This window comes from Nuphar pumila, chromosome 3, assembly GCF_984573655.1.
Source record: "Nuphar pumila chromosome 3, dmNupPumi1.hap1.1, whole genome shotgun sequence".
NCBI classification, from domain to species: Eukaryota; Viridiplantae; Streptophyta; class Magnoliopsida; order Nymphaeales; family Nymphaeaceae; genus Nuphar; species Nuphar pumila.
The window spans coordinates 108,825,983-108,842,833 of NC_143251.1; positions in this window are offsets into that span (position 1 = coordinate 108,825,983).

Here is a 16,851-nt window from a genome sequence, read left to right on the forward strand (position 1 = left end):
AGGGATTGAAAACAAAAATGTGTACTAGGAGAAAGTCAATACTTACCTCTGATACTTATGACAAGTAGGTAAGCTTCAGTCAGGTGTTCTTAGAGACAGAGGTTGGATAGATAGGGGCATCCCTCCTAGATTGGGCAGTCATGTGGCCCATGATTATTAGGTCCAAGTTCAAGGGATGACAAAAGTAAGGAACAAACCCCTTGTGGGATAAAAACATAGGCTAAAAAGGGACTTACCTAGGGGTTGAATCCGTATGCGAGCATATTTTCATCCGAACTCATCTTTTAGAGTTCAAGCCTTAGTGAGAACCTTTGAACCTAGCAAAAATGCTTGAGATTTAATCTCACATTCCTATAACTAGTCTCTTAAAACCAAGGCGAAATTAAAATATTTTTTTTTCAATGAAACTGAGTGTCATTATCTTACACCAACCTGAAACAAGGAATGTCTAAAGGGTAGACATCTCAAGTGCAGGAATTGACTTGTTAGGAAGGTTTTATTTTTCTTTCCAGAAAGAGAAAGATCTATGACCTTATATGATCAATCATTGATGGTTGTCTTAGGCTACACTACTCTATCACAAATGCATGAGTCTCACTGCATGCATCGCAATGCACAAATGAGTCTAGCCATAGGGGTCGTGAGTCTGAAGAATACGTAGAAACCTTTGTTCAATAATCAAAGTATGTTTAACTTCCCTCATTAAGGCAGGAAGTCTCAATTGATCATCTTAGGAAGGATATCTTCACCCTAAGGCCTTATTGGGGCAACTCCACTTTATCATGAACCCATAAGAGGTATAGGACTCCCTGGTATTTGCACCCCTAAGCTTTCTGCAAAATTCTGAAAAATCATTCAAAGGCATCAAAAATGAAAATGGGCCTCTCACATTTCTCTTGTGTTATCCTTGCCTGATGCCCAACATTTTCTTTCTACATTACAAATAAAATGTTTCTTACACTGACACTGACCTCACTCAACAAGACTACTAAATGGTATTGGCAATCCAGTTGTCCTTGGACTAATCCAGCCTCTTTCGGAGAGACCCATAATGATCTAGACTGTCCAACTCTTCATTTGAACATTGACACCGACCTCGCAAGGAAAGACCACCAAATGGTCTTGGCAATCTAGCTGTCCTTGGACTAACCTGACCTCACTCAGTGAGACCCATAATGTTCTTGATAGTCCAATTCTTCTTTCGGATGCTGGTACCAACCTCATTCGATGAGACCAATCATGGTCTCGGCAATCCAATTTTTCTTTGGACACTAGCCTGACCTCGTTCAGCAGGACTGACTTTAGTACTGACAACCTACTGTTCTAAACTTTTAGCGTTTATTTCTTCGTCATAAGCTGAATCACATCGATTAATGACAAAGAGAAGCATCTGTAGACACCCAAATTTTTCCAAGATGCCTAAAATACTAATGTCTTTAGAAGAATCAAGTTGCAGGTTGGAGTTCACAAAAAGGACAACATGAGAAAACCCAAAGAATCTACTAGATGACTATCTCAGTTTAATGGTCTAACCTTAGATGGTTATCTCAGTTTAGCGGTCCGAAAGTGGATGGCTATCTCATTTTAGTGGTCTGACCCTAGATGGTTATCTCAGTTTAGTGATCTGACACTAGATGATTATCTCAGTTTAGTAGTCTGACCCTAGACAACTATCTCAGTTTAGCAGTCTGACACGAGATGACTATCTCAGTTCAGCCATCCAGCTAATCCAACATTTGGTTTATCCTCTTGAGTGGACGACCAAACATATTTATCCATCTATCTCTGAATGAACAAACCAATTTAGTCATCCAATAAGTTCTAGCAAATAAAGCATATTTGCCTCAACTCCAACCACTTTTGCATGAATCTGAGATAATATTCCCCTAGAATAAAACCTCACCTCTTATCTGAGGAGAGCACGAATCCATTTAGACCACATCCAAACCTGAAAAGTCCTATGATCCAGATCTATTCTGAAAGCCTATAAATAAGGGCCTACCCCTATGATCAAAAGGGAAAAAGAGAAGATGTCCAAGCACGGACATTGAGAAGAACAAACGCAAGATCGTTGACACCCATCTCTTCAATCTTCCTCACTTGCGTAGAGGTTTTGCCGAAACAACTGCAGAAAACCCTCACTTTCATAAAAAAGTGCTGCCAAACAAATGAAAAGAACTCAAAAGCTTAAAAATGGACCTTCAGTTCGAAAAAGTTGTATTTGTTTTCTCTTTCCTCCTTTTATTTGTTAATTTTATTCATTGAGTTAATTTAATTAGTTTAGAGCAGATACACATTTTTTTTGTTTATTTGCATCATCCACTGTGTGAGTTGTGCTACAGAATCAAAAGGTGTACTTCGGCTTTACCTTTCCTTTGGTGAAGGACGGTCGAAGTTTGAACGATGTCCCCATATCTTTTAAAAAGAAATTTTTATGATTTAAAAAGTAAGTTTCAATTTTTTTTATCAATAATACCCTTTCTTGCATTCACAAATCATAGGGAGCATGACTTATGATAATTATTTATCATCAAACAAATATATCCGCAAGCATTATATTTAAGAAATATGCACATTAAGCTATGACATCATGAGTTTTTACATATACTAGCTGAACTTTTGCTTCATGTTACATTTTTATCATGAGGATATCCACAAATTATGTTGATTTGTCATCATAACGTACAATATAAATCCTCGTATCCAAATCTAATTTGGATATGCACCATATCCATATCCATATCCATATCCAATGAGAGTTATCATTACCATTTGGATATGCCGAACATGACAAGTTAATTTCAAGGCTTTAATCAAACCCCAAGTTTATGAACATATAAGTTAGAATCCATTACTAGATCCACTCAAAAATAAAGCCAAATCCATTAGATTTTATAGGTCCATATCCAAAACCCGACTTGAGATGTTATCTATTAGGTCCAACATGATCCATATTAAAATTCAAATAAATCTACACCATAATCCAATATTATACTTATTTGGATCTATCCTGATCAAACTAGGACCCATACAAAATATATTATTATTATGTCCAAATATCCAATTTGTTATTATCCAGATTCACCATAAATTTTAGATCAAATCTGAATCCATATCCCATATCTAGGCATTATACTTTTATGGATCCATCACAAAAGTTGTAACAAATCTAGATCCATATAACATATCTATCAATATAATTCTATATCTGTATCTAGATCTATACACCATATTTGGGCATTATACTATCTAGATTCAATATAAAATCCATATCAAATTTGGATCCAGATCCCATATTAGGGTATTGTGCTATCTAGATCCAACACTAGATCTGTTCAATAATATGACCCAATTAAGAAACTATCCAAAAATGTACATGCATCAAACCATAACTAGCTTCATATCCTACTAGCTTCATATCCTACTGTAAGCTTTAAGTTAAAACCAATTCCAAACAGGGGCTCAATACTTGATCTATGTTGAGTTATTTGCTTAACATCCAAATAACCTCAAAAAACTCATAAAATGACCCATTCAAGTATAATAATAGTTCAAGTATATTCAATTATATTTTTTGGATTCAAACAAATACAATTGAATCAACTCACTCAACTGGACCTATCCAAATCCATACAAGTTCAACCAGATCTAAAATATTTTATCGGATCAAGCCAAAGGTCTATGACACGTTACTTGATCCAAACATCTAATCAAATACTGATAAGATTCAATCTTGATTCAAACATCATATCTAATGGATTCTAGTCCAATTAAACTTGATCCATATAAAAATGGATCAATACTATGTCATACTGGATTCAGATAACATGAACAGAATATAAAGCATATCTAAAAATAATAATATACAAACACAATATTTTAGGATCTAAAACTATAAGCATGCAAAAAATTCTTCTCTCGTATCAGGGTAGAGATCCAAAGCAGATCAAAACTGGGTCCAAAAAAATCTTACTGAATCCATTCAAGCTTATCAAAAACTATCTATGTCGACTTATTCCAATCCAGATCCAAACCTGTCTGCTCTGGGAAGTATTTCGCAAACCAAAAGAACTTTTCTACCAAAAAAAGTTAAAAGATAGTTCTGGACAAAAACAAAAAATTAGAACATTAAAACATAATTTTCAAAACTTTTTGAGTTAAACAGAAAAATTCCACTTGGTTTTTTGTGATTTTAAAAAAGTTGAGAGTTGTTCTAAAAAAATAAACACAACAACCTTGTCTCACGTATTTTCTAAACAACATGCTTATTTCTAAAATTTCTTAGAAAATAGAGGCTCCTGTTTGAAAAATAGAAGGGCACATGTGGAGTAGTCTGAAAAGAGTAGGAGCAGATTTGTAATTCTATGCTAAAAGAAAAATAAAACTAGATTTATAAAAAAAGTTTAGGGGTAGAAGCGTAAAACCATATCAGAAGGGTTCTTGAACCCTAACCACTGTCTTCTTCCTCTTTCATTTCCATCAATTTTATTTCACATTTTTTTCACCCTCTCCCATAAAAGAGAGAGGCCCTTAGGGTTTTCCCCTTTTATAAAAGGGGGAAAACCAGAGAGAGGAATGAAAGGGGGCAGGGCCATTGCCGCCTTCACTGCCAATTTTGGCAACCGTCCAGAGGATGTCATGCAAGCCCATTCGATGGAGACAACTGCCGCCTCACTATCATCCTTGCAGCCTCTTCTGGGGACACGGTTGCCTAAAGCAGAGGCCTCGTAGAAGTCCCTTATGTGCTTGATGGGGAGGTCTTCCTTGCCACAAACATGGGGGAACTTTATTGGGACAAGTTGGAAGAAAACCTCACAGATGGCAGAGAGGGACTCCATCTGGTAAGCAGAGTAGCCATGATCGTACTTGTCCCTCTTCCCTCCAAGGAGGAAGAGGTGGTGTTGCCATATAGGGCTCTTGCAGGTTGTCCCTAACACGATGCACCACTCACCGATCACCCCAATCTCGGTAGTCTAGAAGCCGCCAGTGGGAACTTGTCTCTGAACAAAATCCCTGTTACTATCCTTTCCATTTGATTGGTTGTCAGCTCCTTACAAGACCCTAGGGATCTCCTCAGGTGATCATTCAATGATCCTTTATGGGTTCTCTCAGTTGTTGAGGTTATTTGTTCCTTCAATCGACCACCATAGGGGCCTCCTCTATTGATCGGACGACGATCTATTTTCGGCAAACAACAGCTCTCTTAATTGGTGAGGCTCCACTGCAATATCTCCAACGATGAATTGCACCTCGTCTACGAGTTCATGGAGAAGAGGAGCTCGGGCCAGTGGCTCCATGAAGGTGACTCAGATCTTGATTGGCCGACTTGGTACCAAGACACGGTTTGCTTGGCACAGGGGCTCTGCTACATGCACCATGGGTGCTTGTGGCCTCTCAATCAAGCACCAAGCAGGGCCTATCTAACCCACTGTGCATGTTTTTTTTTTCTGATTGAATTGATGAGGGGTCCACATCCCATGGACATGGTACCTATATTTGCCACCTCTGGCGTGCTTATTTGCACAAGCTCCATCACTTAGGATACATCATTGTTGCTATGTTGCTGCCTTACATTGGCAGTAAGGGTCGGCGGGGAAAGATTCTTTAACTTCTTCACACAGGCAGCAAAAGCCACTGAGTTTTGACATTCGCTGAGTATGGTCCACCCTGCTCCGCTGCCTCTTGCCTCATGTGGCACCACCAGCTGAGTCTGGCAGTTACATGGTTTTCTAGTGACGAGAGCTCACCACTATCGATCACCACTGCATACATCAGAACATAACTCTGATACCAATGTTGAAATTTAGCTCAGGGAGGGTGTCGGTAGTAACTGGCCTGCTTTAGGGGAGATTTCTTGGATTCACATCCATGTGTCGTGTATAGGCAGGGGCTGGGTTAAGTAGCCTCCCCTGGTAGTCAATTCCAGTCTTATCGGTTTCATTGGATTTCTAAACATGTTGAGAATCCAATGTGATGCAGGGCCCACCACTACCTCCGTGGTTAGCATTTTAAGGACCACTACTCAAGGTCATTAGATTCTTTAGAGAGAATTCAATGACTAATTCTGAATTCATACTTTAGATCCAAACTTGGATCCAATACTCGGATCCAATCATATTTGTTGTGAATTTCAGTGTGAGACCTTATGGCCACCCTGGATCCATACCAGGGTCCAACAAGAAGGTCCAAAAGCCAACAAAATATATGTATGTAACAATAACTCAAAATTAGAACTCCTCACACATGCTATCTATAAAAAACATGAGAAGAAATCACCTGATCTACAAACAATACGAACAAAAACCAAACAGATCAACCACAAAACCCTCTTCCTTACAAAAATTCAACCAAGAAGCACCTTATTCGTTTGACAACCTGATCCATATCATGTATGAAATTCAACTCCACAAAATATCATGAAATCAAGCAAAAAGTGCAGGATCTCCTCTACTAAGATCCAAACAAGCAAAATTTCCCAAGGAAAACACAAAAAAACAAAGATCCCTACCAAATCAATAAAAAAAAAACAAATATGCATTAAATAAACCAGATCTACCACTAAGATCACTCTAGACCTAGATATAACCCTAAACCTAGGGTTTCAAACATGAACAAACACAGGCACACAAAAAAGTCGGATTGCCTCTAAAAAAAATAAAATGAGTGAAAATTTTCCCTAAAATAATCGAAAGGAAAAATCTGAGCGTGCAAAAACTCAATAAGATCAACGAATAAGGATGCTTGAAACCTAGATGTTGAGAGAGAGAGAGACAGACCTTAGATCTTAGGGTTGTAATGACGGTCCTGGCTTCCAAATCTGAGAAGCTTCTGCCCTTCGTCTGCTTCTCTCTCTCTCTCTCTCTCTCTCTCTCTCTCTCTCTCTCTCTCTCTTTGTGCACGGCTGGGAATGAAAAGGATGCACATAAAAGATCATGAGTCAAATTGGAAGACTCTCTATTCTCACTTGTTCATTGTGAGATGAGAGGCCTTTGATAAAGTATGAATCAGATTGTTATAGGGTGGCATCTTGGATAGATGTACCAATGATAATACAAAATAGAATCTTGGATAGACATCCCAACGTTAATACAAAACCAAAACAAAAGAGATAAGACAATAATCCTATCAATAACTCTACCATATTAAAAATGTAGATGATAGAAAACCATCTTCACGTTGATCACTATCAAATGTGATCACATTCCTTTCCTTTTCCTAAAGATGTGTTGATAGAAAACCATCTTCACGTTGATCACTATCAAATGTGATCGCATTCCTTTCCTTTTCCTAAAGATGCGTTGAGGTGGTTGAAGATCACGAGTGTAGAGTTGCCTTGCCATGTCATTTGTCTTATCCATTTGGGTAGAGTCCAGCTCACCACCTTGATTAGGTTTGGTTTCCTTAACACGCTCTTGTAAGCTTAGTGTGGGGTCATACACATTGAGCTTGGTATGAACAACAACAAATTTTGCAAGAGGAAGAAGTTTGGTGAGGCCATCAATGATCTGATCTTTCGAGGAGATAGAACGATCCTGAATATAGGCTTTGCTGATGTGGTCACGAGCAAAGTGGAAATCTATTTCCACATGTTTGGTCCGAGTATGAAATATTGGATTAGCAGCAAGATATAGAGCTCCAATATTAGCACACCAGAGGATGGGTGATGATTGAGATAGGAAACCAAGTTCTTTGAGCAAGGACTAAAGCCAAATTAGATCTGATACATCACATGCTAGTGATTTGTAGTCAGCTTTGGTGTTGTATCGAGCCACTGTCTTTTGTTTGTGAGAAGACCAGGATACGATGTTTGGATCGAGAAAAATAACAAAACCGCAAGTGGATTTGTGATCATCTGAACAGCCGACCCTGTTAGCATCAGAATAAGCACTGAGTTGGAGTGATGCTGATCTTTTGAACTGGAGGCAATGATGAAGAGTGACCTTGAGATATCGAATGATGCATTTTACCACTGACCAATGAGCAATTGTTGGTTGATGCATATATTGACATACCTTGTTAACTGCAAATGCCATATCAAGACGAGTGATGGTGAGATATTGGAGACCCCCAACAATGCTTCGGTACAAGGTGGCATCATGAAATGAAGGAGAGTCATCTTGAGTTAGCTTAGTGCTTAATCTCATGGGAGTAGAAATGGGTTTTATGTCAGCCATAGATGCATGCCTTAATAGATTGAGAACATAATTGCATTGGCATAGTTAGATCCATGTAGGTGAAAGACCTTTTATAAAAAAGGCCTTGCCTAGTTGAGCAATGAGTTGGTGAATGGCAAGCGATGAGCTACCCATGATAATAATATCATCAATATAAACCAATAAATATAACATGAGCGCTTTTCTTTAAAAAGCAAATGAGGCATTAGACTGAGAAATCAATAACCCATGAGAGATAAGATAAGAGTTGAGCCTTTGGTACCAGTCATGAGGTGCCTGTTTGAGCCCATAGATGGCTTGATCTAATTTACACACATAATGAGGAAACTAGACATCCTCAAAGCCTTGAGGTTGGAACGTATAAGCATCTTCCGAAATAAGTCGTTTATAAATGCATTGTTGAAGTCCAACTGATGAATTGAACAATGCGTAGAGGAAGCTAGAGCAAGAACCACGTGAATGGTAGCAGGCTTAATAATCGAGCTAAAAGTTTCAAAAAAAATTATTGCCCTCTTCCTGGTGGAAACCTTTGGTGATGAACCGAGCCTTATAGCGAGCGATAGAACCGTCAACATGATGTTTAATCCGGTAGACCCATTTGGAGCCAACTACATTGAAATGTGATTGGGGGGGGGGGGGGGGTGGACAAGATTCCAAGTGTGATTATGGACTAAGGCCTGATATTCATCTTCCATTGCTATCCTCCATTTGAGATGTTTGGTAGCTTGTTTGAAAGAGGTAGGCTCAGGCTCAAGTAATTGAGCATTGAAACACACTAAAGAGATAGGATACAAAGTAGACAAAAATGACTTGGGTTTAAGGGAACCGGTCATGGACCGAGTGATCATGTGATGAGCATGATTAGTGGGACGATAGACTGGTTGGATGATGTCAGAGATATTCGATGAAGAGGGAGTAGGAAAGGGTGACACAAAAGTAGAAATAGAAGGGATATCAACACTGATTCTTGCAAACTCGGAAGGGCTGGGAATAGTGGGAACTAAATTGCTTGGCAGGTGCTGCGGATGAGAGGCGGGCATATGTGCAAGCGAGGCAGTGGGCTCAATAAGGTTGTTGTCAAGCGCAATATAGTGGGGGGTTAGGGCAGGTGTGCTCGGGGGCTGAGCGATACTACCTCCAGAGGGAAGAACAAGGACGACAAGGGGGGCGAGTCTCCATGGTGAGAGGTCAGCATGGGTTGCTGTTATGGAAGGGGTAACCTGGGAAGAGTTGGATTCATCAAAGTAGACATGCCTAGAGATGTAGGTTTAGTGAGAGTAGGGATCATAGCATATGTATCCCTTGTGGCGAGATGCATATCTGAAAAACCAACATGCCTTAGTTTTGGGTTGAAACTTAGACGAGTTGTAGGGGGTGACCAGTGGGTAGCAAAGTGAGCCAAAAACACATAGATGTTGATAATCTAGAGGGTGTTTGAAAAGCATTTCATAGGGTGACTTACGTTTAAGGATCAAGGTTGGGAGTCGGTTGATAATGTAGGCGTTGTTCGAAAGGCATCCACCTAAAAGTTGTATGATAAAGAGGCTCAATTCAACATACTTAAGTTTGTTTCATGATATGCTTGTGTTTGCGCTTGGCTAATCCATTATGTTATGGTGTATGCAGGCATAAGAATCTTTAAAAACTACCATGATTTTGGAGAAAGTTTTCAAAAACAAGAATTGTAAACTCAACACCATTATCTGATTGAAAGGAATTAATAATAGATCCATAATCATTTTCAACAATTTGTTTAAAATGTTTGAAATAGTCGAACACTTGAGATTTAAATTGCGTAGGAAAAAACCATGAGAAATGTGTGAAGTCATCCACGATTAAAAGATAGTATTGAATCCTTCACGAGCAATCACTGAGGCGGGACCCCAAATATCAACATGTAGCAACTCAAGAGGATTAAACGTGCAAGATTGTGAACGACCAAACAGGAGCTTATGAGCTTTCCCGACTAAGCAACTTTCACACATCTTTATTTTTTTATCTGTACTAAAAGAGATAACAATTTTAGAATTCAAAAAAGAAACAATATTCTTGTTGGCGTGATCGAGCCTTTGGTTCCATAGATCAAATGGTTCTTTCCTTCCTGCATAGACTGCCATCAATTTTTATTCACTTGTCTTAATTGGATAAAAGTTTGCGCTAGTTTTCGAACTCTTGAGTCGTATCTTGCTTGTCTGCCGATCCTTGACAAAAAATTCATATGGGGTGAATTCGAATACACAATCATTATCTTCAGTAAATTTACTCATAGATAAGAGATTTTGAGCAATGTGTGTAAGACATTTTTTAAAGCAAACGGTAAATCATTAGACAATAACACGTGGTCACTTGTTTTGAAAATAAGAAGTGTCGTACCATTGTCAACCATGATGGACTCATTTCCTTGGTATGGAGACTTGTTTGAGAGTTGTTGATCGTCCATAGTGAGGTGATTTATGGCACCAATGTTAGGATACCAGTAGTCATCTGTACTTTGTTGTAAAGACATGACAGAGAAAGTCTTGGGTATCTCATAGCAAGTCTTGGCTATGTGGCCATGTTTTCTACAAATTTGGCATGTTACCGGACTCTTTTGATTACTTGATAACTCTAATTCAGGTTGGATTGATTTTGATTACCTTGGGCATTTTGGCCTTAGCCTCATCCTTGGCCCCTGCAAAATTCATGCCCTCGGCCTCATCCTTCGACGACATTGAAGACGTTGAAGTTGAAGGTGGTGTGAGTGGCTTCCTAAGCTTTGGGTTGTTTAGGGTGTAGCATAAGAACCCATTTTTCCTGATTTACTAATAAATCATAGAGATCATCAATAAAATGAATTGAAGCATTGGTGGTGATTGATGTGACAAAACTCTCATATTCAATGAGAAGACCATTGAGAGCTATTTGAACAAGATCAATGTCTGGTGCGGGATGATTTGCCGCTGCAAGGGAATCCACCAAGAATTTGATTCGATCTATGTAAGTCGGCATGTCCATGTTCTCTTTTTTTATGAACGTGAGGTCTTTCTTGAGAATCATAAGTCTCAATGGAGACTGGGAACTGTATGCCTTTTCTAGCACATTCCATGCATCATGAGCAGTCTTCATCCTAATGATTTGTCCTAGAGCCAATGGTTGCTTTGATCCAGCTAAGTGCTAGCTGATCCGACCTTCGCCACAGTAGAAACTCAGGAGTTTGCTCTTGCTTACCTCCTCCAGTTACAGTGATGAACTGGACCGATTGAAGCAAGGATCCGTCAACAAATTTGATAAGATCCTGACTGACTACAGACTCCAGTTCGGACCTCTAGAGAAGGTAATTCTCTCGATTCAGTTTGATGGAGACGAGACTGGATATGTCATTCCATTGGGTGGCAGGAAAGCTAGAAGCCATTGACGAACTCGTTAGAGCTTAGAATGGCTCTGATACCTATAAAAGCGCATGAGTCAAACTGAAAAATTCTTTATTCTCACATGTTCACAGTGAGATAAGAGGCCTTTGATAAAATATGAACAGGGTGACGTCTTGGATAGACGTCCCAATGATAATTCAAAACAAAATCTTGTATAGACATGCCAACGATAATACAAAACCAAAACAGAAGAGATAAGACAATAATCCTATCGATAACTCTATCAGATTACAAATGTAGTCGATGGGAAACCATCTTCACGTCGATCACTATCAAATGTGATCGCATTCCTTTCCTTTTCCTAACGATGTATTGAGGTGGTTGAAGACCACGAGTGTAGAATTGCCTTGCCGTGTCATTTTGCCTTATCCATTTGGGTAGAGTTCAGCTCACTACCTTGATTGGGTTTGGTTTACTTAACAGAGCATAGGGTCGACCGAGCTCGGAGGGGATAGGGAAAGAGACAGAGATTGGAGGGGCGGTTTAGCAAACCCTATGAAGGAGAAAGGGGAAATAGAGGGAACTAGTGAAAAAAAATGGAGGGAGAAAGGGGGAGTTACTGCAAGAAAAGTCCTTCACTAGAGCAGGTGTACGCTAAGCCAGTGAAAAATTCTCTGGCGTAACTACAATGTGCGTCAGAAAACATTTTTACTGGCGCAGAACGCAGTTGTGCTAATGAAATGCGACAGTAAAAACAAGTTTTAGTGGAGCAGCTCGGGAAGTGCGCCATTAAAAACCCTTTTTCCTGTAGTGATGGGTTAACCAAGAATATCACTTTAACTATATTTCCAAGTCTCTTGTTTGATGCAACTTAATGCCTGTGATGGAGACTAAGGGTATGCTTGGTTGTGTTTTTCAAAAGTGAGAATAAATCACATGAGATTCAAAATCTTGTGATTCCAATTCTCATGCTTGTTTAATGTGAGGAATGGAATATCAAAAAAACATATAGAGATAGAGACGGGTTCACATTTTAACCCTAACATTCACATTTTTGCTGTGATGGTGTGATTTGATTTGATATTACATTTAATGTGAGATTTCATATCTCACGGTTGGAGAGAAACCAAATCATATTTTATTTGGTTTCTTACACCATCCGCCTTTTTTTGATTGGTTGAGCATGAGATTTGGGGTCATGTGAGAACCACTCTCTCGTTCAAATGAGAGGGTGATTCTCATGTGATCCAACCAAAGATGCCCTAAGAATATGCTTTCGTCATCACCACTCTATGAAAATGGTTCCCAAGTATATCCATCATCAAAGATTCCCTTATGTTTTGTTTTCTATCCAGAGCAAATATTTTTTTCTTTAAATACACATCTTCAGTACACTGATTGGGGGCACTTATCGCACGATCTTTTCTTTCTTTCTTCAGGAATAAAGTGATCAATCACACAATTAACCTTTACCAAGTAAAGATGGTAATAAAATTCTTTTTTGTTTTTTTTTTATAATGAGGAGAAACCAATGTTATGGTTCAGACGTTTCATTACAGGCCGAGAGGTGCCACGTTGTTCGTGGCAATGTTTTAATTCCAGTGGTGTAAAATTCTCCGAGTACTCCCTCCTGCCCACTGAAGATAGTTTGCCATTGGCTCTGACCTTGCGGCAAGAGATGCAAAACCTCATACATCAAACTGTGTCATTCTTTTTACTTGAAATTTTTAATGCAACCCACCTAGCAATAGGTGTGCAGAGCCCTTGTAGGCCAAGCAATAGAAACCATTACAGTTTGTATACTTTGAAGCCAGAGGGAATCACTGGGCCTGATCATAAGGGCCAGGCATGCACCACAATTACCATATGAATAGGCGCAGTACAACTAGTAGCCATTGGGCAGGATTCTCTTTGTTTCTTTGTCTTTTGGGCGATTGCCCATTAGTTGGTGTAACCACCACAGTGGTGATGAAAGCATGCTAAATGAAACATGCTAAACGAGCTTTTCAGGTTTCCCGGTGCCTTTTTTCACAATTCTGGCTCCTTGGATGCATTCAGCATGGCCGATTTACAAAGAATCAACACTTGGACCATATGCTTTCAATGAAAAGAACGATATTTGTTGCCTCGAAAATTTATAAAGATTCTGGGCCATCGATTTTTCAAATATTATAAAAGCCTATTCATGCATGGGAATCTAATGCTTTAAGAGCTGATTCCCGTAAAGTCAAGCACATAGATCGCATCCATATGGTCAAAATTTCAAAACAAAATAAAAAAAAAATCCTGAAAAACTCATTTCTCATATTTTATTTAGCATTGTTTGTATCACTCATCACCATGGTAGCTTTCTTACTTTCAATAAATTTATATTTATTTCCTTAAAAGAAAAAACAAGCGCTACCTGAACCCCCAGCATATAACACAATATTGACTTGCAGTCGTGGGATTCTGAATAACATTATTAGGTGCAACGGTAAACTTTTGAATTGATCAGGTCCAGTATGAGGTGATCACGACGTAGAATGTACTGAAACATTTGTTTGATAGTAGTACTAATAGTTTCTCTGTTTTCATGAATAGAAGCGATAGAACCTTATTTCAACAGATATGCATGGTGCAACTTGTGATAAGAAAGGCAAATAGTTGCTCTTTCTTATGGATAAGGATAGATGGGTGGATATACATTGAACATCATCATGTTCAGAGTAGTGACACATAATATTATATGTGGGTACACAAATGTTGTGTCAATAATTATTACAAGTTTTTCTTTCAAAAGAAAATTATTATTATGTCTTTGAAAAGAAACCTCTATTTACCATATTCTTTCAAACGTAGGGGATGTTAAGCTTTGCCCCACCAGAAATGATTAATCATTAATCAGATAGCAAGGGGGTCCCTTGCGATTCTATCGAAAAAGAGACGGTTTGATTCGAATTGGCTGATTTAGACCGGTTCGATTAAATTTTGAGAACACTGACCCAATGATAAACTAGCTCTTTTTTCTCTTTTTTTTTTAAAGGCAAGCTGGGGTTAGGCATACCCCCACCAGTTACACAACATACCATTGGGTTTTGAACTTGCAACGTCCCAACACATGGTGAAGTGCACTAACAGCTCCTACCAAAACAAGTGGAGCCCTCGTTGGTAATGATAAACTAGCTCTTGGCATAAGCAAACTCATCCCTGTGCCAGTCAGGCCTAATATGCCTAATGCTTATACTAAGGAAGAAACGATCTTATGATAATAATTCTCTCACCCAAATGAGAAAATGATTCTCATTGGCCACTGCAAATGGGGAGTCGTTATTCTCGGGAGGGTGGTGTATGTTCTCCCCCGATGATTCACTGAATCCCACGTCTGTGTTCGGGGGTCTGAATGAGCACCACGTATACAAGCACATGGGGCTCATATTCCCGTGTATGTTGACATCACTTAGCATTGGAGTCTAGTGTGGTTGTAAAGATTGAAGTACCCTTTCTTGCTATTCTTCTCATAAAGCGATGGTTTGAGAAAATGACAAAAATGCCCTTCATTCAAAAAAGAAAAAACAAACAGTTCAAAAAAAGGACAAACATGTCCTCCATCTAGAAAGTCGAGGATGATGTTGACCTGAGCCATCAAAAATGTTTGTTTGAACTTTTCATCATCATCTTCTTCTTCTTCTTCCTTCTCCGTAAAACACTGTAAAACCCTCTCTCTCTCTAGAGAAGAAATCAAGGGAGGCAAAAAGTTCCCCCTGGAGAAGGCCATGAACATCAACTCTCTCACTCTCTCTCCCTTCTCTCTCTACTTCTGTGCACATCCAACAGACGATCCTACATTGCTCCATCAAACACCGACTGACCTACACACTGACTGTAGCATCGTTCAACTTGATAAGTTGTGGAGCCTGATTCATAGTTTTTGCCCTTACAGGAGGGGGTTTGGGGGCTCCTCCTAGCGTGGGTAACATCATTCAACTTGATGAATTGTGGAGCCAGATTTAGAGTTTTTGCCCTTACAGGAGGGGGGTCCGGGGGCTCCCCCTCGACGGGGGGGCTCGGGGGGCAGCGCCCTCCGGACCAAATTTTTTTGGGGCCTTCCAACAACGATTTGTAGTATTATTGGGTCTCCAACGAACCCCACAATGATTTATAGTATTATCCGGTTTTTCAACAACGATTTGTAGTGTCTTCCGCAAATCACTATAGCGATTTATAGTGTTTTTGGGTCTCCAACGAGCCCCACAGCGATTTATAGTGTTGTTGGATCTCACTATAGTGATCTATAGTGTCTTCCGCAAATCACTATAGCGATTTATAGTGTTATTCAGTAAGCAAATCGCTGTAAATCGCTACCCAAATTAGGACCAACTTGTCAGGGCCATATCTCCCTAACCGGAGGTCATATTCCAAATCCGTAAAAAGTGGTGTCTTAGTTATTGAGTCTAGTTTATTCTTGTAAATTTTTAGTGATTTTTAATGTCATTTCATTTTCCATTTTAACTAAAAACCAGACCTTTATTATTTTGTGTTATTTGAGTTGCACAACACCATTCTCGCTTGACATCTACATCTTGATTCTAGCATGCTCCTTGTTGGATTTTCCATTGATTTCTTTCAACCTTGCTTGGAACAAACATACGTCTTTCTCACCACGACACTCTATGCATTTTTTGACCATGACACCTGGGACCCGTGCCGGGGGGAGCCCCTGGACCCCCTTCCTGTAAGGGCAAAAACTCTAAATCAGGCTCCACAACGAATCAAGTTGAACGATGCTACCCACGCTGAGAGGAGCCTCCAAACCCTCCTCCTATAAGGGAAAAAACTCTAAATCAAGCTCCACAACTCATCAATTTGAATGATGCTACCCACGCTGGGAGGAGCCCTCAGACCCCCCTTCTGTAAGGGTAAAAACTCTGAATCAGACTCCACAACTCTTCAAGTTGAATGATTCTACCCACGCTGAGAGGAGCCCCCAGACCCCTCTCCTGTAAGGGTAAAAACTCTGAATCAAGATTTACAACTCATTTAGTTGAATGATGCTACCCACGCTGGGAGGAGCCCCCAAACCCTCCTCCTGTAAGGGTAAAAACTCTGAATCAGGCTCCACAACAGTCAATGTGCAGGTCAGTTGGTGCTTGATGGAGCAATGTAGGATCTTCTGCTGGATGTGCACAGAAGCAGAAAGAGAAGGGAGAGAGCGAGTGAGAGGGTTGATGTTCAAGGCCTCCTCCAGGAGATATTTCTTTCTCGGATAATCCTGTAGTGCAGAGACTAGGTCTTAAATAATCATCTCCGGGGCACTTAAGTCTTTACAATCACTCCTTTTCTAGAAT